A 23,563-nucleotide genomic window follows, 5' to 3' on the forward strand; every position below is an offset into this window, starting at 1 on the left:
CCTTTTTTTTTTGACACCTCATTAGTTTATAATATTTTTTGGCGTTGGACGCTATAGTATCTGTGAGATAAGGATCTGGAGTTTGTACTACATCAGATACAATAGAGCGTTCATGTGAACATTACCTAGATCCTTCCTGTAAGAAGGATACACTAAACACGTATAGTTATTGGTTTATTGGGATCTTACATTTTTATTATTTTTTATTTTTCACATTTCACCACTTATACTGGAAGGGACACTCATATAGTTTACGCTCACTACCTACCTCAGGTACAATACTTTTTGAGCGCACCACAGAGGAGGGGTGTACATAAAGGAGGTAGGTGGGAAGTGAGTACACATTAGTATTAAAGGGGCCTTTTGATAGGGATTCTGTCTACATATAAGATATTGATTTGAACCTCCTTCCCCTTCCTTTTTTTCTTGTTTGGGTTGCTATTAGACATGTGCATTCGTTTTCGTCCGAATGCATTTTCGTCCGAATTTCAGCTATTTTCGTTTTCGTTTTGACAAACGATAACGAAAGCACAAAATCCGAAAAACGAAAGATCCGACATAAATAAATGCTTTATTTTCGTTTTCATTGTTACAACAGTTCGATATAGAATAGGAGATTCGACATGACTCTGACAACAATCTGTGTCTATAGAACCTGTGTTCGAATGTGCCTAACCTTACCTCTATTAGTCCAATATTATATAGAGAAAATATTCGACAGAGAAAAAAGATTTGACAGAGAGAAAAGATTCTGCAAGATACTGTCCTAAAAAGTGTTTGGGGACCCGGGTCCTGCCCCAGGGGACATGTATCAATGCAAAAAAAAGTTTTAAAAACGGCCGTTTTTTCGGGAGCAGTGATTTTAATAATGATTAAAGTGAAACAATAAAAGTGTAATATTCCTTTAAATTTCGTAGGGGGGGGGGGTTGTCTATAGTATGCCTGTGAAGGGGCGCATGTTTCCCGTGCTTAGAATTGTCCCTGCACAAAGTGTCATTTATGCAGGAAAAAAAGTCCTTTAAAATCACTCGCAGCTATAATGAATTGTCGGCTCCCGTAATACAGAGAACACTCATTGAAAGTCATTGATAAAAAAATAAATAAATTAATAAAAAAAAAAGCGTGGGGGTCCCCCAAATTCAATTACCAGGCCCTTCAGGTCTGGTATGGATATTAAGGGGAACCCTGCCTCAAATTTAAGAAAAAATTTGACGTGGGGTTCCCCCTAAATATCCATAACCAGACCCTTCAGGTCTGGTATGGATATTAAGGGGAACCCCGCGTCAAATTTAAAAAAAAATTGACGTGGGGTTCCCCCTAAAAATCCATACCAGACCCTTTATCCGAGCACGCAACCTGGCAGGCCGCAGGAAAAGAGGTGGGGACGAGAGAGCGGCCCCCCCTCCCTCCTGAACCGTACCAGGCCACATGCCCTCAACATTGGGAGGATGCTTTGGGGGTCTGTGACCCCTCAAAGCACCTTGTCCCCATGTTGATGAGGACAAGGGCCTCATCCCCACAACCCTGGCTGGTGGTTGTGGAGGTCTGCGGGCGGGGGGCTTATCAGAATCTGGAAGCCCCCTTTAACAAGGGGACCCCCAGATCCCGGCCCCCCCTGTTTGAAATGGTAAGGGGGTACTTTGTACCCCTACCATTTCACAAAGAAAGTGTAAAAAATGGTTAAATAAAACAAACACACTTTTGAAAAATTCCTTTATTAAAAATAAAAAAATAAAAAAAAGATTCCAGCGGCGGTAATCCACTCTTGCTATCCAGCGACGGACGGTCATCTCTTCAGCGATGTCTCATCTCATCCAGCGCAGCGAATCCATCCTTCTTCTGTCTCCGTGTAGGAGACACTGCAGGCATTCCGGCGGCTGACGTTTCTTATATACGGAGGGCGGGGCCACCCGTCACCTGACCCCGCCCCCCTCTGACGCAAGGGGAAACCCGGGGTTCCCTGTGACGTATGGGTGACCCCGCACCCCTCTGATGTAACACAGGCAGGTTTCCGTTACATCAGAGGGGGGCGGGGTCACCTATACGTCACGGGGAACCCCGGGTTTCCCCTTGCGTCAGAGGGGGGCGGGGTCAGGTGACGGGTGGCCCCGCCCTCCGTATATAAGAAACGTCAGCTGCCGGAATCCTTGCAGTGTCTCCTCCACGGAGACAGAAGAAGGATGGATCGCTGCGCTGGATGAGATGAGACATCGCTGGAGAGATGATCGTCCGTCGCTGGATAGCAAGAGTGGATTACCGCCGCTGGAATCTTTTTTTTATTTTTTTATTTTTAATAAAGGAATTTTTCAAAAGTGTGTTTGTTTTATTTAACCATTTTTTACACTTTCTTTGTGAAATGGTAGGGGTACTTTTGTACCCCCTTACCATTTCAAACAGGGGGGGAGGCGGGATCTGGGGGTCCCCTTGTTAAAGGGGGCTTCCAGATTCTGATAAGCCCCCCGCCCGCAGACCTCCACAACCACCGGCCAGGGTTGTGGGGATGAGGCCCTTGTCCTCATCAACATGGGGACAAGGTGCTTTGAGGGGTCACAGACCCCCAAAGCATCCTCCCAATGTTGAGGGCATGTGGCCTGGTACGGTTCAGGAGGGAGGGGTGGCCGCTCTCTCGTCCCCCCCTCTTTTCCTGCAGCCTGCCAGGTTGCGTGCTCGGATAAAGGGTCTGGTATGGATTTTTAGGGGGAACCCCACGTCAATTTTTTTTAAAATTTGACGCGGGGTTCCCCTTAATATCCATACCAGACCTGAAGGGTCTGGTTATGGATATTTAGGGGGAACCCCACGTCAAATTTTTTCTTAAATTTGAGGCAGGGTTCCCCTTAATATCCATACCAGACCTGAAGGGCCTGGTAATTGAATTTGGGGGACCCCCACGCTTTTTTATTTTATTTATTTATTTATTTTTTTATCAATGACTTTCAATGAGTGTTCTCTGTATTACGGAGCCGACAATTCATAATAGCTGCGAGTGATTTTAAAGGACTTTTTTTCCTGCATAAATGACACTTTGTGCAGCGACAGTTCTAAGTACCAGAAACATGCGCCCCTTCACAGGCATACTATAGACAACCCCCCCCCCCTACGAAATTTAAAGGAATATTACACTTTTATTGTTTCACTTTAATCATTATTAAAATCACTGCTCCCGAAAAAACGGCCGTTTTTAAAACTTTTTTTTGCATTGATCCATGTCCCCTGGGGCAGGACCCAGGTCCCCAAACACTTTTTAGGACAGTAACTTGCAAATTAGCCTTTAAAATGAGCACTTTAGATTTTGAACGTTGGAGTCCCATAGACTTTAATAGGGTTCTAAAGTATGCTATATACTAGCTCCGTCGAATCTTCTTTATACATTCGACAGACACCATAAGCCTTCAAAGACAGATTCGACCGTGATTCATGTGGATTTTTGGGACAAATGCAATTTTTGAACGAAAAACGAAATAAATAAAAACGAATTTCGGGAGTAACTAAATAAATTAAGTTTTCAGACGAAAACGAAATTCCGAAACGAAATATTTTACTCTGCACATGTCTAGTTGCTATCTCCTTTATAATAGTATAGAGCATATATAACTGGTAACGTGGTGTGTGCATAAGCCAATTCCATTGTTTATACACTGGCACGAGGACTGGGAAATATAACCAGGGTATTATATTATAGATAAATTAGTCATTCTGGTATAGGTAGAGCCACAAGCCCTATAATAACATTATAAATAGCCAAACAGCCATAGCTCCCTAACAGGGGCTGAGGACTTAGAGGGTGGCAGCAACCTAAAAATATTCTGCTTCCTAAGCATGGCTATTATATATTTTTTCTGCACAAAATTACATTTGTAAAGGAAGACAAGTCATTTAAAAGTACTATAATGAATTGTCGGGTCCCGGCAATAAAGATAAAAGTAATTGAAAAAAATTGTATGGGATCCCCCCAGTCCATTACCAGGCCCCTTGGGTCTGGTATGAATATTAAGGGGAACCCTGAACCAAAATAAAAAAAAAATTGTGTGGGGTCCCCCAAATTTCATACCAGGCCCTTCAGGTCTAGTATGGATATTAAGAGGAACCCCACACATTTTTTTTTAAATAGCGTAGGGGTCCCCCTCAAAATCCAGTCCCACAAAGTCTATTCATCTCCTTCTCTCGCTCCGAGGGACCCAAAAAAAAAACCCTCAGGCTGCCACCAATCCGCTTCCATGGCGGATCATATGACGTGTTCTTGCAGGTGACAGTTCTTTTATAACTGAGGGCAGAATCATACGCTGACGTACCTGGGTTACCTCCCTCTGATGCACGGGGACTTCCCCATGGCTTCCCCATGGCGTCAAAGGGGGGCAGGGCCACCCGTTTATGTAAACAGGTGGTCCGCCCCCCTCTGATGCCTCTGGAAAGATCAGGGAATTACTACTCAAAATGTTTTTCTTTTTTTTTTCATTTTACGGTCAGATAAATTCAGAAGGCCTGGGTAGAATCTGGCCATTGGTAATGCTGGGGGTCATTCCACTCCAACGTCTTTTATCTTTTTTTTTTTTAAACAATCTTTATTTATAGGAGACAGGGTATTACAGCTTGATATACAGTAAAAGAATGAAAAAAAATGAAAATGAACAGAGAGGATAAATATTTGCTGTAGGTAATGCTGATACGTAATACTCCAGTCGTTCCTTTTTTGTTTTTCACTTGTAGTGGGAACAAGAACATTATTGGTTCCTAAGAGAGTATTTACCAGGTGACGGGTCAGCACGGTAGGTCAACTGATTGTTGGGCTGAGTAATCCCAGTCCGCAGTCTATTTCGTGCAGTATAGGACTGGTCTGTCCTCTTGTAAGAGGTTCTCATGCGTGATACGCTTGGTCAGCTTTAACGTTCAAGGTAACTCACGTGGGGCCGACGGCTTCCTAGACGACCGCGTGCGGGGGGAAGGGGGGCAGTCCTGCGTAATAGCAGCACCAAAGTGCCATTTCCTTGCTCAAGTCAGGTTGTCCCATGGCGTCAGGTCGCCAAATTTTTGTGGGGCCACCCAAGTCCTCCATTCCTCACCCGTCACCTGGCACTCAACATATCAACCATCTGCCTGTAGGCAGCCATAACTATTCAAGTCATAAAGTATTAGAAAGTGGTTAAGTGAGAAAAAGAAGGGAAAAGAAAAGTGGTTTAGAGCATACCTGAAGCCTCTCTTCCGACTCTGCCTCCTCCCCGAGCTCCGTCAACCTCTCCATACATGTAGGATGATCAAGGGGGTGAGTGAAGAGAGAGAACAGCATCCTGCCTCCCCGCCCCTGATTAATGAAATGTTAAATTGAGTGTTTGGAGTCTCCTCAGCTCCTGGTCCCCATCTGTAAGCCCTGGGGGCGTCCCCTTAGGGATGGCTCCGCCAGTTCCAGGAGGGCCACATCCAAACTGGATGAAATATTCCAGGGTTCGATATATACACTAGCCAGGGCTGCCAAATCGCAGTGAAGCGGTCATGGGCCCCTCTGCAAGTGGCAATCCACCCCTCTGCCTCCTGGATGTCACTCACCCTGCGGCGCCACTCCTCCTTACTTGAGATTTGCGGACGCTTCCAAAAAATAGGGAGCAGCCGCTTAGCTGCATTTAGCAAATGAGGCAGCACACTCTTCTTGTACTTGCTCACTGGCATGGGAGGAATGGGTAGCAGGAAGTGAATCGGAGACAGAGGAATATCTATGCCTGTGATTTCTTTGATCAGAGATTTAATGTCCTCCCAGTAAGGTCTGATCACAGGGCAATCCCACCAAATATGCAGAAGAGTGCCCCTGTGGCCACAGCCCCGCCAACATTGATCTGACGTGGATGGGTATATCCTTGCTAGATCTGCCGGCACACAGTACCAGCGCATCAGTAGCTTGTAGTTCATTTCTTGCGTCTTGGAATCAATCGCGCTGGACCGGGTAAGTTGGTAGAGGCAAGATATTTGGGCAGGGGTGAAAGTTATCTCCATGTCCCTTTCCCAGGCTCTGATGTAAGCGGGCTTCACTGTGGGGGATGCAGAGTTAAGCAGCTGATTGAGTTCAGAGACCATGTGTGGTATTGGTTCTTCCGCTATGAAGAGACGTTCAAAGGGTGTGAGGGAGGAGATATCCCGTATGGAGTCTCCCTGTGTTTTAAAAAAATGGTGGAGTTGCCTATACCGCCAGAAGTCCATAGGGAAGCTCCCCCTCTGATCTCGTAGTGTTTCTAGGGACATTAGTTTGCCATTCTGCATTAATTTACCACAACTAGCGTCTCCATCATCTGCCCAGGGGGCAAAGAAAGCAGCCTGTTCCCCCGGGGGGAACCATAAGTAACCCCCCAGTGGGGCCAGTGGGGACACAGGGGGCGCCAGTGTCAAATTGGCATTAAGTCGGTCCCAGGTTCTCAGGGCCTGGATCGTCAGCGGGGAAGTAAAGGTGGACAGACCCCTGTGTTCCCGTGCTAGCCACGGCGCATAGGTCAAATTTCTCCCTGCCATATATTTTTCAAGAGAGACCCATAATTTGGATGGAGTATGGAAGCGCCAGTTCAGTATTCCCTGGAGGACTATTGCCCTGTAGTATCTTTGGGCGTCAGGGAGGCCCAGGCCTCCTGCGTCTCTATGGCGACTTAACAATCTAATTGCGATTCTCGGCCTCTTATTGTTCCAAACAAAATTTGATATTAGACTGGAAAGCTGGGCAAAGAAGGTCTTAGGTAGGGCCACAGGTAGCATCTGCATAGAGAACAGCACACGTGGGAGAATGTTCATTTTGATGATATTGAGTCTGCCCATCCAAGTGAAGGCTGTCTTAGTCCATAGGGCCAAGTCTTTATTCACAGCTTTTAGTAGGGTGGGGAAGTTAGTGGAGTATAGGGTGTCAAACCTGTCTGTCAGCCGTATACCTAAGTATTTTATGGACGCTTTGGCCCATGTAAATGGAAAGGCAGTACGCAACCTGTCAGTCAGGGAAGGCGTCAATTGGATAGGTAATATCTCTGATTTTGTATACTTAATTTTGAAGTTAGAAAGTGTCCCGAAGCGCTGGAGTTCCCTCATCAGGTTAGGCAAGGAGATCAGGGGTTCCGTGAGGTGGAAAAGTACGTCATCGGCATAAGCCGAGAGCCGAGAGCTTATATTCCATACGCCCCACCTTAAGTCCCTTGATATCCAAGTTCGCCCGGACCGTACGAAGAAACGGTTCCAGCACCAGGCGAACAATAGTGGCGAGAGGGGGCACCCCTGTCTCGTGCCATTTCTGATCGGGAAGCTGGGGGAAAGGAAGCCGTTCACTTTGACTTGGGCATTCGGGTCCGAGTACAGAGCCATAATCCAGGTAAGCATGTGTGTGCGTAGGCCCAACGTTTCCAGCACAGCACGTAGGTAGATCCAATCCACCAGATCAAAATTTCTCTGCATCGGTAGACAGGATCAGGTAGGGGGGAGATTCTTCTTCTTGTAGTGCTTTGGTATTTAGGCAGGGTTGCTCCTAAATTTACCTGCCAGGTATACCTTGGCTAATTGTTAGGATCAATTGATTTCACTCTAAGTCTGAAATTGCTGCACTTCTCTCTTTTGTCACTAGATAGCTGGTACCTGGTGGCATTAGTTATGAGAAGGGCAATGCATATTTTCCCTTTTCTTGAAAAATCACCTTTAGTCTCACTCGATACCTCCAATAAGCTCACATTCCAACATTTACTTACCACACATAAATTGGTAGATACACGGCGTGAACTTAACCCAACTAGTAAAGCTTCACATATTATTCTTATCCACATAATTCCTTTTCACGCATAGATCACATTTTTGTCCTATCTAGTATGACCCCAGAGATACTTTCCTCTAAAATCATTCCCTCCTCTTGGATGGATCATTGGACAGTCTATACCACCATAGCCTCCCTAATACCCAGGTCACAGGACACGACTTGGTATATCAATGATACTACATTAACCCATCCTTCTCATTGTTTAGAGATTGAAAAGGCACTCACAGAATATTTTTTGGTTTATGACACAGCAGATGTTTCTGATCTTACTGTATGGGAAGCTCACAAAACTGTAATTAGGGGTTAATTAATACAACAGGCTTCAGCCATTAAAAGAACAAGAAAGGTCTTATTTGCTAAGCTGGATGCTAAATTTAACGCATGTCATGTGGCTTTCCAATCCTCCTGACTGCTACCAATAATGCAAAACTAGATAAAGCCCGTCTTGACCTAGACCTTTTTCTAACAGACTCAGCAGAAAGACTTGTGTGTAAACGTCAGCATACCCAATACTAGGGATGAGCTTCGTGTTCGAGTCGAACATACGTTCGACTCGAACTTCGGCTGTTCGCACGTTCGGTGAATACCGAACGTTATGGGCCGTTCGCTCCAAATTCGTGTGCGCCGTCACAGTGCATTGCTGGCTCATGATTGGCCAAGCATGCACTGTGACCCCGCATGCTTGGCCATTCACAGCGCCGGCAGCGAGGAGAGCCATGATTGGCCACAGGCAGGATGCCTGTGGCCAATCATAGCTCAGGCTGTTTAGTACACGCCCCACACTATATAAGGCCGCCGGTGCGGCGGCCTTGTGTAGTGTGTTGGGGTCTGTAGGAGTTAGTGGGTGTTCTCTGTGTACCTTCAACACAGTATACACCGTTCATTATCGGCCAATTTTGCGTTCTTGCTCTTCTGTAGTGGGTGTTGTCTGTATGCCCTGACCGCAGTATACACCATTATATCCACCTATATAGCTAGCTATATTGCTCTTTTGTAATAGAGCTTGCAGTCAGTTGTAGGAGATTGTGCCTGTTGTCTGCGTACCCTGACCACAGTATACACCGTTATATCCACCTATATAGCTAGCTATATTGCTCTTCTGTAATAGAGCTTGCAGTCAGTTGTAGGAGATTGTGCCTGTTGTGTGCGTGCCCTGACCGCAGTATACACCGTTATATCCACCTATATAGCTATCTATAGTGCACTTTTGTAATAGAGTTTGCAGTCAGTTGTAGGAGATTGTGCCTGTTGTCTGTGTGCCCTGACCACAGAAGACACTGTTATATCCACCTATATAGTTAGCTATATTGCTCTTTTGTAATGGAGCTTGCAGTCAGTTGTAGGAGATTGTGTGTGTTGTCTGCGTGCCCTGACCGCATTATACACCGTTATATCTACCTATATAGCTAGCTATATTGCTCTTTTGTAATAGAGCTTGCAGTTAGTTGTAGGAGATTGTGCCTGCTGTCTGCGTGTCCTGACCACACTATACACCATTATATCCACCTATATAGCTCTTCTCTAATTGAGCCATCTGACATCTGCAGGAGTTAGTGGGTGTTGCGTGCCTCCAGCACAATATATCCTACCCAATTGCTGGTTTTCCCATCTCCCTTCAGGCCATTACCATGTCTGGAACGCCAACAAGGAGAGGCAGACAGGCGCGAGCCGATAAAAGAGGGAAAGCAGGCTCTGTGTCTAGAGACAACAGTGCTTGTCATGGACGTGGTGCATCGTCATCATCACGTGGCCATGGGACACGCTTGTCCTTCTTTTCGGCAGCTGGACATGTTGAGCCACATCATGCCAAAGACTTGGTAGAGTGGATGACCAAGCCCTCTTCATCCTCCTCATCCTCTCTCACCCAGGCTCAGAGTACTAGCAAAGCAGCTGCCAACACATCGTCTTCCCTCGTCTCAATGTCATCATCAGTGACTCCTTCCCTAGACTCACCACGTCCTCCTGAGGAGTCCCCTGAACTCTTTGAGCACAGTGTTGGGTACATGCTCCAGGAGGATGCAGAGTGTTTTGTAGGCTCTGATGATGATACTCAGCAAGAGGAAGGCAGTAGCGTTAGTGCAGAGAGAGGGGATGCTCAAGAAGGACAGCAATCTGGCAGTCATGTTCCACAAGCTGCAGCATACTGCCAGGTTTGCTCCAGCGATGAAGAGAGAGGGGATGATGAGGGCACTGACTCCACGTGGGTGCCTGGTAGGAAAGAGGAGGAGGCACATGTCCAACGAGGCAGGATGTCCTCTGGGGACCAGCTTAGGGGCAGCACACCGACTGAATCACACCGCAGAGCTCCGCCTGTGCAGGGCACTGCCTCTGTGTGTTATTCTAAAAGTTCTTTGGTGTGGGCCTTTTTTGAGACGAGTGCATCAGATCGCACCGCTGCTATTTGCAACATATGTCTCAAGCGTATCTTGCATGGCCAAAACATCAGCCGCTTTGGCACCACATGCTTGACCAGACATATGTTGACCTGCCATGCAGCTTGTTGGCAAGCTTACCTTAAAGATCCACACCAAAGAACAAAGCGGACCTCTCCTTGCTCCTCATCAGCTGGGATCTCCAACCCCACTAGACCTTCAGTCCTCTATGAAACCTGCTCTGAGAGGAATGAAGGTGTAGAATTAGGCTTGTCACAGCCAAGTTCTTCCGGGCACTCTGCTAGCAGTACACCCACGTCCGATTATAGCAGGCAAATTTCCCTGCCCCAGCTGCTGGACCGTCAAAAGAAGTTCACTCCCAGCCATCCACATGCCCAGCGGTTGAATGCTAGCTTGGCTAAATTACTAGCACTTCAACTGCTGCATTTTCAGTTGGTAGACTCGGCCCCCTTCCGTGACTTTGTACAATGTGCGGTTCCACAGTGGCAGGTCCCCAAATTCCACTTTTTCTCACGGAAGGCTCTCTACCGGCATGTGGAAGGCAACATCCTTGCCTCGCTGGACAGGGTGGTCAGCGGTAAGGTGCATATTACCGCTGACTCATGGTCCAGCAGGCATGGACAGGGACGTTGCCTGTCTTTCACGGCCCATTGGGTCACTCTTCTGGCAGCTAGGAAGGATGCAGGACAAGTTGCAGTAGTGTTGGAGGTTGTTCCGCCACCATGCCTCCAAAATGCTACTACTGGGTGGGACACACCTCTCTCCTCCACCCCCTCCTCTTCTTCTTCCTCCGTGGCCTCTTCCAGTGCTCTGTCCTCAGAACCAGCGGTGCTCCGTAGGCGTTCCAGGGGCTACGCAAGTACGCAGGCAAAACGATGCCATTGCACTTCACAGGCATACTATAGACACCCCCCAGGCACGATATTTAAAGGAATATTTCAATTTTTTTTCACTTTAATCATCATTAAAATCAGTGCTCCCACCAAAATGACATTTTTAAAAACATTTTAGGCATTGACCCATGTCCCCTGGGGCAGGAGCCAGGTCCCCAAACCCTTTTTAGGACAGTATCTCGCATATTAGCCATTAAAATTAGCACTTTTTATTTCAAACATTCGAGTCCCATAGACTTCAATGGGGTTCTAACGATCATACGAATTTGCGGTCCGTTCGAAAGTTCTGGTGCAAACCGAACCGGGGAGTGTTCGGCTCATCACTACCCAATACCTTAAAGCTGATAAACCTGATACCTATATGGCATTTAATGCGATAAAATATGCTCAGACACCAATAAGATTAAACACGTCACCAGATGCATATACTAGTAACCCTGTTACAATACTTGAGGTGTTCCATTCTAATTTAGCTAAACTTTATTCTCACATCACAGATTTTGATCAGACAAAAGCAGATACCCTATTTGCTTCTATCAATCTTCCTACTATAGACAATGAACAGCTCGCCCATCTTGAGAGTCCCATTACAGAATTAGAAGTTCAAAATGTCATAAAAACTTTAAAACCTCATAAGTGACCAGGCCCGGATGGGTTTTCAGCATCTTATTATGAATTGTTTGCTCCCATACTGACACCTATATTAACCAGAGCTTTATTTTCTATACTTAATAGGGCACACATTTGGAATGGAAACGTTGAACCTCCATAATAACTAGGCTCCCTAAACCCAGATCATACTCCACCTCTTGGACCAATTTCCATCCTATATCTCTACTAAATTTGGACATTAAAATTTTAGCTAAAATTATAGCGAATTGTCTCAATCCCTTTATAGTCTGCCTAATCCATCATGATCAAACAGGATCCATGCCCCCACGACAAGCATGAGATAATATTCAACTGGCCCTCTTACTCACTCATGCTGCTAAAAATAGACACATCCCAACCTGCCTCCTTTCTTTAGATATCAGGAAGGCATTTGACCCTGTCACTTGGCCATACATGCAATATATTTTGCATAAATGGGGTTTTGGGAATCATTTTTTGACCTGGATCTCCTCTCCATATGATAATCCACGGGCATATGTTAATAATGATGGCTACAAATCAGCAATGATAGACATTAGGAGAGGCACGAGGCAAAGTTGTCCCCTCTCCCCATTGATTTTTATACTTCTCATAGAACCCTTGGCCCTATTAATTAGAGCCAACCCTGATATTAAAGGTGTTGAGTTGGGAGGATTACTGAATAAGATCTGTCTATTTGCAGATGATGTTTTAATTTTCCTAACTCATCCACATATTTCTGCTCCAAATTTACTAGACTTTCTAGATATATTTGCTCATATTTCCGGTCTGTTTGTTAACCCAACAAAATCGAATGCACTTATTATCTCTTTAACACACACTGAACTAATCTAATCTAAATCTTCTTTACCTTTTAACTGGGTATCTCACCAACTTTTATATTTAGGATTCCAACTTACAAACTCTTTGACAGATCTCTTTGCAGCAAACTACCTTCCATTATTAAAACAAATCACCCGACTAATGAAACAGTGGTCTTCTCCCCCTTGTTGTGGTTAGGGCAAATTAATGCTTTAAAGATGACAATATTACCAAAATGTCTGTATTTATTTAGAGTACTTCCTATTTCAATGCCATCCTATTTCTTAAGACCAGTACAAAGAAAATGTATGTAATTTATATGGGGATCTACCAAACCCCAAATACCTCTTGCAACACTTTATCTTCCTAACAATAAAGGAGGGCTGGGCGTGCCAAACCTTTCTTACTATTATTGCAAGGCTCAATTATCACAGCTTCCTGGGGTATCATGCTACTAGAGAAATCCCCTTATGGGTGACTGTCAAATCCATTGACAGTGACCCAATTTCTGTGGCTAATCTGCTGTAGCTTCAACCCAAAGATAGAGCCAGCTTTTCCAATCCCATTACTAAACATTCCTTGGCTATATGGGACACATGTAAAATTTCTCATAATCTTCAATCACCACATAATCCCCTCCTTTCTTTCCTCAAGAATCCAGCTTTCTAACCTGCCTGGAAATTTTCGAACTCTGTCTGGGCTGAATGGTCAAATGTCAGGGCTGGTTTAGCCCTTCCTTCTCTGGGCTGGCTGCTCAGCTGTCGGCTAATTGGCAGCTCTCATCTCTCTCCACAGTTACCCAGCTGTTCCTGATCCTGCTTCTCTGACCTGCCTACTTAAGGCTGTCCATCTCACTTCATCTATGCCTTCGCCTTGGTCACATCACAAGAAACCATCCCCCAGATTCATGTTTAAAGACCGGCTTGCTGACATCCTTTCTCACTCCTTATTCTGCTTGCTGTTCCTCCACTTGGATCCCTGACTTCTAGCCTGGCGGATTACCCGATCTGGTTATTGAACTCTGGCCTGGCTGACTACTCGATCCGGTCACTGGACTCTGGCTATGCTTTGACTAAGCTTACTCTATTTACCTTTTTATTTTTTATTAATAAACAAGTGTGATTTAATTGTACTTCTGTCTCGGTCTGGTTCATGGTTCATGGTTTCTGACATCAACTACAAATTTACATTTTCCACCGATTTTCATACATTTCCTAGGACTGAATCTTTTCGTTAATTGCAAATCAAGACTTTTTATACACCTCTCATTAGTACAGGTTCAATTCTTAACCAAATTACACAATTTGAACGTATTTGCAAGAGTGATCCACATATTAGAAGTCTGATATCACTCCTATATCAGCATCTCACCGCTATACCTAATGACACCTTTCCCTCATATGTTGCTAAATGGTCGCATGATTTGAATCACACATTTGACGAAGGTGACTGGTCCAATATTTGGTTGGCCACCAAAACTTCTTCCCAAAATTGTTTTGCAATAGTAACCAATTTCAAAGTTATGGCATATTGGTATTTGGTACCACCTAGGATTGCAAAATTTAACACAGCATGCCCAGAAAATAGTTTTTGAGGATGTTGCTCACCAGGTACGCATTTCCATATTTCGTGGCAATATTCAGTAACCCAAGATTTCTGGGGAAAGATATTTGATATGGTTTCTAAAGCCATGGAAATCTCTATACTCCCAGACCCAGCTGTGGCCCTCCTAAATCTTAAACCAGCTGCACTTACCAATACTCAATTTCAACTTCTCATTAATCTTACAACCGCAGCCAAACAAACTATAGCCAAGGCTTGGAAATCTCCCACCTTAACTGTGGCTGAAGCCAAACATAGGATGTTGACGGCCCTTCTTTTTGCCAAAATGATCGCCATAGAAAATTATAATATCGGTAAATTCAAGAAAATTTGGAAACCTTGGATGAAACATTTTTTCCCCATGACTTTGATTATTCATTGTTGTTGCCGCAATAATACCTTTATTTTTTATTTTTTTGTTTATTAACTATATGCATTTTTAGGGTGTGTAGTTAATAAACAAAAAAAAATAATGGGAGACCCTTCCTTCTCTTTCTTTCTTTCTTCCATCTTTCTCTCTTCTCCTTCTTCCTATCTTTTCTAATCCTGATGGATATGGAAATCTCTCTTCTTACACATATGGTTTCATATTTAGAAATTGACAAGCACTGTCTTTTTTTTATTTTCTCTGATATTTTTCTTAATTCTTATATTTTTGATCTAATATAAATGGCATGTGTAATCTATGATTGGAATACTTAGACCCCCTTATGTCTCTTGCAATATTTAAAATGATTTTGGTGTAAATATTCCCTATTTATATAGCTGTACCCCCACCCATCTACAGTTTGTGCCTATCAGGGTGGATAGGTGGTTGGGAGGCATGTTTCATTAAATATATCAACATTTTTGGGGTTCTAATGTTGGCTATTTAACCACTTACAGACCGGACCATTTTGCTGGTCAAAGACCAGACCACTTTTTGCGATTCGGCACTGCGTCGCTTTAACTGACAATTGCGCGGTCGTGCGACGTGGCTCCCAAACAAAATTGACATCCTTTTTTTCCCATAAATAGAGCTTTCTTTTGGTGGTATTTGATCACCCCTGTGGTTTTTATTTTTTGCGCTTTAAACAAAAATAGAGCGACAATTTTGAAAAAAACGCATTATTTTTTACTTTTTGTTATAATAAATATCCCCCAAAAATCTATAAAAAAAACATTTTTTTCCCTTAGTATAGGCCGATACGTATTCTTCTACATATTTTTGGTAAAAAAAATCACAATAAGTGATTATTGATTGGTTTGCGCAAAAGTTATAGCGTTTACAAAATAGGGATAGTTTTATAGCATTTTTATTAATAATTTTTTATTATTTTTTTTTACTAGTAATGGCGGCGATCAGCGATTTTTATTGTTACTGCGACATTGCGGCGGACACATCGGACATTTTTGACACATTTTTGGGACCATTGTCATTTATACAGTAATCACTGCTATATAAATGCAGTGATTCCTGTGTAAATGACACTGGCAGTGAAGGGGTTAACCAGTGGGTGGCAGTGTAGGGGTTAAGTGTCCCTAGGGGTGTGTTACTAACTGTGGGGGGGTTGGGCTTTCATTTAGTGAACACTGATCTCTGCTCCAATCACATAGAGCAGAGATCAGCGTCACTAGTTGCTAGGCAGAATGGAGAAATGCTGTTTACACGGCATTTCCTCCATTCAGCCGTCCCGTGAGACGATCGCGGGGATGCCCGCGGCGATCGAGTCCGCGGGTCCCGCGACCGGACTCACGGGGGTCCCGACCAGCGCGGGTGCGCGCTGCTGGCAGCGCACTCCCGATGGCAGGGGGGGGCGGCATTGAATATTGGACGTACCTGTACGCCAATATGCCTGCCCGTGCCATTCTGTTGACGTACATCGTCGTGCGCTGGTCGGGAACCAGTTAAGCAAATCTATATTATTATAAGTCTTAATTTTTTTAGATATAATTCCTGTTGAACATAGAGTGACTAATATACAATTTTTTTTATTATTCATGATTTGACAGTTTCCCATGTATAAGCCTACAGATTGTCATGTAAGCCTTAATAAAAATATTGAACCGAGAAGGGCAATGCAAGGTCAGATTATGGATATATGGGGTATCCCAGCCAATGGGCAGGGGTTTTCTTAAATCCCTTGACCTGTTGGGAGACCCTATATATTTGTGTGGAGTCAGGTAATCAGTGTTCTGTGCCACCTGGATGGCTATTGTATTGCCCGGGCTGCTAGGCCAGAGTTTGGGTCTATCCCAGGCACATCTGGCTGCTGGGCTGTCTGAGGGCCTGTCCAGAAGCAATAGAGTAGCGCAGGGTTGGAATTGTGGCTTGGAGTCTAGACAGAGGTGACAGTTCTGCTGGCCAGAGTACCTATCGTATTCGGAGGTAAAGGGGAAGCTGTCGCCACTAAGGGACCAACTATCTTATTACCGGGGACCACAGTGAGTGACTGAAGCAAGAACCGGAGCAGAATTCTCACCAACCGGGGATCTTGAAGAATCAGGAAATATCAGCGGGTGTCAGGGACTCAGCCAGAGGAGGTGACGCTTGCAGAAAGAAGAAAGAAGAAAGAGAGAGAGCGGTGCCGCTCTAAGCGTATTAACTTAATAAACAACAGCTTTTAATTTCCTTTACAATGCACTCACATTATGTCAATGAAAGTCAGGTGTAGAGTTGTAGTGTGGTGAGGAAGTTTCTTCAGCTGTGCTATGTCATCCTTCTGTCCTTACAAGCTGGGCAGCGGTGTTTCTTCAGTCCCCGGTCACTCCAGTGGAGTCCGTAGCTCCGAGGCTGGAGGGTGTCCTGGCTGGCTTGTCAACAGACGCTGAGAGTGGGTGGGCGTGGCTATAGCGCTCACGTTCGAAGTATGCATACTCCTTCATCAGGCAGAGGCAGGGGACTGAAACATTACATCTGCCCAGCTTTTAAGGACAGAAGGATGACACAGTACAGCTGAAGAAACTCCCTCACCACACTACAACTCGTCACCTGACTTTCACTGATATAATGTGAGTGCAATGTAAAGCAAACTAAAAGCTGTTGTTTATTAAATGACCGCGCTTAGAGCGGTGCTGCTCTCTCTCTTTCTTTTTTCTCATTGACTCAGAGTTGCTTCTGCTCTACTGAGCTGTCTACCACTTTTTTACTGCTGGCAGAACTTTTAATTACATGCCTGGACTTTAAAAAGGAAACATGGATCCAAAACCCTTCTTACTATAACTTGAAAAGTACTGGCAATTATTACTAACATTGTTTATCTATACACCTTTTTATTTATTTAATTTTAAAGTGGTTCCCGCTAGCGCTCCATCATATCCTCTTGACGCCTACAGAGCAGCCTTGTGTGTCAAGCCAGGGACTGAGCAGGCCAGTGGGGTGTAGCTTGAGAGATAACTTGACTGCCAAGTTAGGAACCCAATAGAGAGGAGGGGGTGACGCTTGAGGAAGATACTACCGTGAAGATTGGAGGAGCTCAATGGATTCAGTGGCAGTGAATAATCTAGTCTAGCTCAGTGGGCTGAAGAACTACAAAAAGCGATTGTAGTGGAAGTGAAGGAACTTTTACGCCTTGTATTACAAAAGTGTTAAAGACTGTTGCTGTAGGAGAGACAGCATTCCTACACATGGAGAAGTGGTGTCTTGTTAGATGCCTTTCCCTGCATGACCGTCTTCCCGTAGAAGTTTTGGAGTCTGCCAATTAATCTTGCAACTAACAAAGGGTGTCCTGGCCTTAGCCCTCTCTCCCAAAGTTCTATTAAGAGAAATAAAATTTCTTTTGCAATCAAGAAGTGCCTGGCGCCCAGTGAATCTAACACCTTTGCACCCACTATGCCTCACAACCCACCAAATACAGAAGGATGTCAGCCATCTCTGGCCCTGGAAGTTCTCATTAGACCAAAGGAGGCTGGGGACCTTGCTACATTCTGTACATCCTGTACACAGGTGTCGGGGTCCTTCTATAAATGTCTGTATCCCGGTCTGTGTGATGAGGAGGGGGGGGGGGGTAATAGTAGTAGTCAGTCACATTTAGCTGGACTTGTTCTGTAATGTAGAAGATGTTTTGTAGTTTATCCATTTTTTCAGGTATTATGAGTGATGGGAACATATCCCGGCATTTATATCCACACAGCTAGACCTGACACCTTCATCTAATCACCATGGAATGAGTCAGGGCAGATGTTGGCCGCTTATGAACAGGATGGGAGAAGAAGGGTGGTAGGATTTGTCTGGAGATGGGCTTCAGGGTCAAAACCAGAGCCGGTACAAGGGGGGGGGGGGGGGTGGAAGGGGTGGATACCCTGGGCAGTACAATTTATTGGGGGTGGGGGGTGCAGTGAAGTGTCCTTCTAAAACAGCCGTCACTAGTTTGCTGGGACCATGAGTTTCCCCAGAAACCAGTGATGCTGCGTGCATGCACCCACCCCCTGCTCCTCACCACAGGTCTTGGAGTTGACAAAAGACCAGCTCGCACTCACGGGCCACAATTAGGGGCGTAGCATCATATGCGTGCTCCGCGCCTCGCCCCCCTGCTACTCAAAGTTCCTGGGTCCTGGATCTCCATATCTCGCAGCTTCTGCCCCTTTGGTATTTCAGTTGTGCCCTACTGCATTCAATGTATGTGGGCCACATGTTAACCAGTGATCCTTAACGGGCATATTTTTATTGTGCACACTACTGGGCATTTTTTTTTTAAAGGTCACGCCGATGGGCACCTTTTTTATGTTAAGAGGCACTCTGATGGACAAATTTTATTTTAAGGGGCACGCTGATGGGTATATTTTTAAGGTGCACACTGATGGTCATATTTTCTCAAGGGGCACACTGATAGACACATTTTGGTGTGCTCTCAGAGTGCCCCTTAGCATAACATGTGCCCATCAGCATACACATTAAAAATATACCCATCAGCGTGCCCCTTAAAATAAAATGTGCCCCTTAACATAAAAGGTGCCCATCAGCGTGACTCTTTCCTTTATGTTAAGGGCCATGTTGATGGGCATAGTTAATTTTAAGAGCAACACTGATAGACACATTTTGTATCAAGGGGCACTCTGATGGGCAGATTTTATGTTATGGGGCATGCTTTGTTGTGCCCCTTAATATAAAATGTGCCCATCAGGGTGCCTCTTAACATACAATTTGCCCACCAGAGTGTTCCTTAATATAATAATAATAATAATATAGTGTGGTATAGTATAGTATAGTATAGTTTAGTATATATAGTATATTCTTGTTTTTAAATGACATTGATTCTTTCTTAAAAAGGGGGGATGGCACAGTTTGCCATATTCTCTCTGGGCACCAGCACTGTCCCAGCACTGGTCAAAACTAATATATTTCTTGTATAAATTCTGGATCAGCTTCCCCAGTGTAACTCACCTTGTCTCCTTTCCATGATATTAGCTCTGGTTCTAGTGTAAGTTGCTGATCCTCTGAAAGAGACCCATCAAAGTGACCCACAGGAATCACATCAGTGATATTTCCACCTTTAATACTTGTAATCCAATTTACAATGTCCAGTGGGCTGGGCAGTTCTCCTTTATCATTAAAAATCATGACCTTGCCATTCGGATCCTTGTACTGGACTTCTTTTACATAGCGGGACAGCTTAAAAAATTACAGACATGATTATCGGTAACAAGTATATCCACTTACAGACTGAAAGATTTGCCCCTTAACGACCAGGCTATTTTTTGAGAAACGGCACTGTGTCACTTTAACTGACAATTGCGCGGTCATGCAACATTGTACACAAACAAAATTGACGTCCTTTTTTTTCTCACAAATAGAATTTTCTTTTAGTGGTATTTGATAACCTATTTTTTTGTGCTATAAACACTAAAAAGAGCGACAATTTTGAAAAAATATAGATTTTTTTACTTTTTGCTATAATAAATATCCCCAAAAATGTTTTTAAAAATCAAATGTCTGCATAAGTTTTGGTCAATATATATTCTTCTACATATTTTTGGTAAAATAAAATAATCGCAATAAGCGTATAATGATTGGTTTGCACAAAAGTTATAGTGTCTACAAACTATGGGATAGATTTGTTGCATTTTTATTATTTTTATTTTTTTAACTAGTGAAATGGATATTTTGATGATAGGCAACTCCTATCCTCATATTGATTAGTGGTTCCAAATTAATAACTACTGCAGTAGGGAACAGACACAAAAGATACGCTCAGCATCTTTCCAAATAACCGTTCTCCTTTATTATGACGCATTTGAAGGCTTTTATACACATGATTACGTAGGTATCACATTAATAATGTTTTCAGTACATGTTTTGCATTCTTTCGAGTTCTGATTAGAATAAGCCTGCCTATGTAACGCCCCTTGTTACCATAAATGTACAATTGTAATATTAATGTGATACCTACGTAATCATGTGTATAAAAGCCTTCAAATGCGTCATAATAAAGGAGAACGGTTATTTGGAAAGATGCTGAGCGTATCTTTTGTGTCTGTTCCCTACTGCAGTAGTTATTAATTTGGAACCACTAATCAATATGAGGATAGGAGTTGCCTATCATCAAAATATCCATTTCAGGTGGCGAAGCCAGCCCAGCAGGGGTTATCAGGTGACCCTGAGTATCCGAAACAAGGAGCTTGAGACGATCCGGGAATTTCTGATAATCAGCCGGCTGAGGTAAGCCTTTTGCTTACATTTGAGTTATCAGACTTCCTTGATCGGTAAGGCATTTTCGGGACAAAGGGTACCTATTTTACTCCCCTTAATCGAACTGTATTGATTAGTGGTTATATGTTATGTTGTCACTGTCTACTGTCCATCAAAGTGTTATAGAGAAAGAGAAGAATAGTGCTGTTCACAGAGTATAATGTAGTACATCTGCTAGATAAAGTAGTTTAGAGGCAAGAGGGTATAGGCACACGTAGAGAAGACTGGCCAGTCATTATGGGCATTAAATTAAGTAAGGGAATGATGGGTAAGAGACCCTCAAAAATGCCCAGCGCAAGAGGAGCGCTATATATGAACCGAAGGTGCGGTTCCGCCTATACTGAGCCCCTAGATTAATGGTTGAAGTGGACAGGGATCCACAATGGGTAACTGGGTTACCACCAAAGTCCACAGGGACAAAGAATCATGCAGAGAATACAGCTAGAGAAACAGCTATTTATGTGAGCAGGATGGATCAAGAGTGACATTAACACTAGACAGAAAGGGACTTTTTGATGTTAAGTTGTGGGATGAATTTGGGGTCAGGCACTAGAACTAGTAAAGTCAAGAAACAGTAATGAGAGTTAAAACAGAATGCTTTATATGTTGTCAGAGAGGGAAGATGGGATGAGCACTATGGCTGCCCGTCTGATCATAGAAGGTACAGTAAGTGAAGTATGGTATTACAATACATTGGATGCAAAGGATATCAGAACGAAATAAAGAAAGCAGAAGTTTAAGCAAGGAAGTATGAAAAAAGCTGCTCAGCTATTATTTTCTCCACAATGGAGTTTTTGCCTCTTTGGCCAGGACTACCTCCACCTAAGTGTGTGGAGGTTCCAGGTTAAAGGTGATAGCAGGTATGGTTAGTGATCAAAATATTGATCAAAAGAGAGGAGACTGTAATGGAAATTTGTAGGTTCTGTATATAATTGTATTCTATTTTATGTGTATTGCACAATGCCCTCACTGTGCACACGGCACTAATAACATGTTTTGCATTCTTTCGAGTTCTGATTAGAATAAGCCTGCCTATGTAACGCCCCTTGTTACCATAAATGTACAATTGTAATATTAATGTGATACCTACGTAATCATGTGTATAAAAGCCTTCAAATGCGTCATAATAAAGGAGAACGGTTATTTGGAAAGATGCTGAGCGTATCTTTTGTGCCTGTTCCCTACTGCAGTAGTTATTAATTTGGAACCACTAATCAATATGAGGATAGGAGTTGCCTATCATCAAAATATCCATTTCAGGTGGCGAAGCCAGCCCAGCAGGGGTTATCAGGTGACCCTGAGTATCCGAAACAAGGAGCTTGAGACGATCCGGGAATTTCTGATAATCAGCCGGCTGAGGTAAGCCTTTTGCTTACATTTGAGTTATCAGACTTCCTTGATCGGTAAGGCATTTTCGGGACAAAGGGTACCTATTTTACTCCCCTTAATCGAACTGTATTGATTAGTGGTTATATGTTATGTTGTCACTGTCTACTGTCCATCAAAGTGTTATAGAGAAAGAGAAGAATAGTGCTGTTCACAGAGTATAATGTAGTACATCTGCTAGATAAAGTAGTTTAGAGGCAAGAGGGTATAGGCACACGTAGAGAAGACTGGCCAGTCATTATGGGCATTAAATTAAGTAAGGGAATGATGGGTAAGAGACCCTCAAAAATGCCCAGCGCAAGAGGAGCGCTATATATGAACCGAAGGTGCGGTTCCGCCTATACTGAGCCCCTAGATTAATGGTTGAAGTGGACAGGGATCCACAATGGGTAACTGGGTTACCACCAAAGTCCACAGGGACAAAGAATCATGCAGAGAATACAGCTAGAGAAACAGCTATTTATGTGAGCAGGATGGATCAAGAGTGACATTAACACTAGACAGAAAGGGACTTTTTGATGTTAAGTTGTGGGATGAATTTGGGGTCAGGCACTAGAACTAGTAAAGTCAAGAAACAGTAATGAGAGTTAAAACAGAATGCTTTATATGTTGTCAGAGAGGGAAGATGGGATGAGCACTATGGCTGCCCGTCTGATCATAGAAGGTACAGTAAGTGAAGTATGGTATTACAATACATTGGATGCAAAGGATATCAGAACGAAATAAAGAAAGCAGAAGTTTAAGCAAGGAAGTATTAAAAAAGCGTTAAAAGAAAGTGAGAGAATGATATGCATGTGTTGTGTACAAATGGGAATAATGTAAGCAATTTTAGAGATATATTTGAGTATGTTTGTGAATGCTGGAACCTTTAGTTCGCTCGCTTGTGTCATGTACGCAGATGTGACCCCCCCCCCCCCCACCTTTGTGCTCTCCTCAAAGAATGTAGCTGGGATGAGAGTTGGTGATAAGCTGGGAGGACATCATGCCAATTTCAGTTTTTTAGACAAAACATTTATAACAAAATGTGCCGGGTTAACGAATCTAATGATAAACAATGTGATCACAATTATTTTTGAATCTGTTTTCCAAACATGGTAACATGAAGGTTACAAATTAACCATGTCTTACACAAATTGAATATCTTTTGATAGTGGAAACAGTGCATTTAAAAAAAAGAGAGAGAAATTGAGTAAAATTAAGTAATATGTCCTCCTTTAAGGACATTTATCTGTGCATATATATTAGTGTGTGATATTGAAATTATCATATGAGTATTAATATGAGTTTAACAATTTTATTAATAAATATAGATATATTGAAACTGGTTTAGACAACCTTTGGTTGGAAATGAAATCCAGGTTAATGGGGAAATTGGTAAAAAAGGAATTAGTTTAGATTAAGATAA

This window comes from Lithobates pipiens, unplaced genomic scaffold, assembly GCF_037356315.1.
Source record: "Lithobates pipiens isolate NorthernLeopardFrog02 unplaced genomic scaffold, aLitPip1_a1.2 Scaffold_3, whole genome shotgun sequence".
NCBI lineage: Eukaryota > Metazoa > Chordata > Amphibia > Anura > Ranidae > Lithobates > Lithobates pipiens.